This window comes from Penaeus vannamei, chromosome 9 (genome assembly GCF_042767895.1).
Source record: "Penaeus vannamei isolate JL-2024 chromosome 9, ASM4276789v1, whole genome shotgun sequence".
NCBI classification, from domain to species: domain Eukaryota; kingdom Metazoa; phylum Arthropoda; class Malacostraca; order Decapoda; family Penaeidae; genus Penaeus; species Penaeus vannamei.
In genome coordinates this window covers 742,482-743,872 of record NC_091557.1, presented here as the reverse complement: position 1 = coordinate 743,872, position 1,391 = coordinate 742,482, and positions in this window count along the sequence as shown.

Sequence of the window (1,391 nt, the reverse complement as noted above, 5' to 3'; positions counted from 1 at the left end):
TTTCTTTATATGACATACATATATATACATTTTCATATATATGTACAAGTATATATACATGTATATATGTATATATATATATATATATATATATATATATATATATATATATATATATATATATATATATATACACATATATATTTATATATATATATATATATATATATTGATATATATTGATATATATACATATATATTGATATATATACATATATATTTATATATATACATATATATTTATATATATATTTATATATATATATATATATATATATATATATATATATATATTGATATATATTGATATATATTGATATATATACATATATATTGATATATATACATATATATTTATATATATACATATATATTTATATATATATATATATATATATATATATATATATATATATATATATATATATATATATATATATATATAATGTGTGTGTGTGTGTGTGTGTGTGCGTGTGTGCACACACACGCACACGAAATTCATTTTTAAGAGGAAATATTACAGTAGAAATAATGTTCTTTTTATTCTGTGACCGGATTTTTTAATGAGTTTGCTATAATTGCCCCTCCCTTGGTGGTGCCCCACGCTAATTAGAAACGGATTGAAATGTTTGATATTATGAAGAAGCGCAAGACAGCATTATGGCTTTTTAGTGTATCAAAACCTGGACGTAGGGTATGTGTATGATTCAGGGAGAGAGGAAGGGAGAGGGAGAGAGAGGGGGGAGAGGGAAGAGGGGCGGAGGGAGGGGGATGTGAGATGGAGGGAGGAGGAGAGGGAAAGAGAGAGAGGAAATGACAGCGTGTTTATGTATGATTAATGAAAATTATAACAATGGTAATGATATTAAAGATAATAATTAAATTATTAATAAAAATGGTGATAATGTCACTTCCTTCAAAATTTTACGTATATGTATGTGTGTTTGTGTATATCTTTGTTTGTGTCACCTACTTATTCAAAATATTCACCAAACCCTACTAACTCCACAGACAACCCCTTATTACATTCCAACATCGCAAATTATCCTTCCATAGCCTTTAAAAAACAAAAATCCACAACAGAAATCTCTACCCCTTCCCAGCACAGTCGCGCCACGCAACCCTCGCCCCTATTACTGCCCCACGACGCTGCGGCACGTAACAAGGGCTCACTATAATGACCCGCAGAGTAACAAAGCCACATGAAACACGCTTCTACAAAACAGCTGGCTCGGAGTAGAGTTTCTCCTTTTCTACCCGCGTGCACAGCTGGCTCGGAGTAGAGTTTCTCCTCTTCTACCCGCGTGCACAGCTGGCTCGGGGGAGTTTTCCTTTTTACCCCGTGCACAGCTGGTCAGTAGAGTTTTCCTTTTTACCCGCGTGCCAGCTGG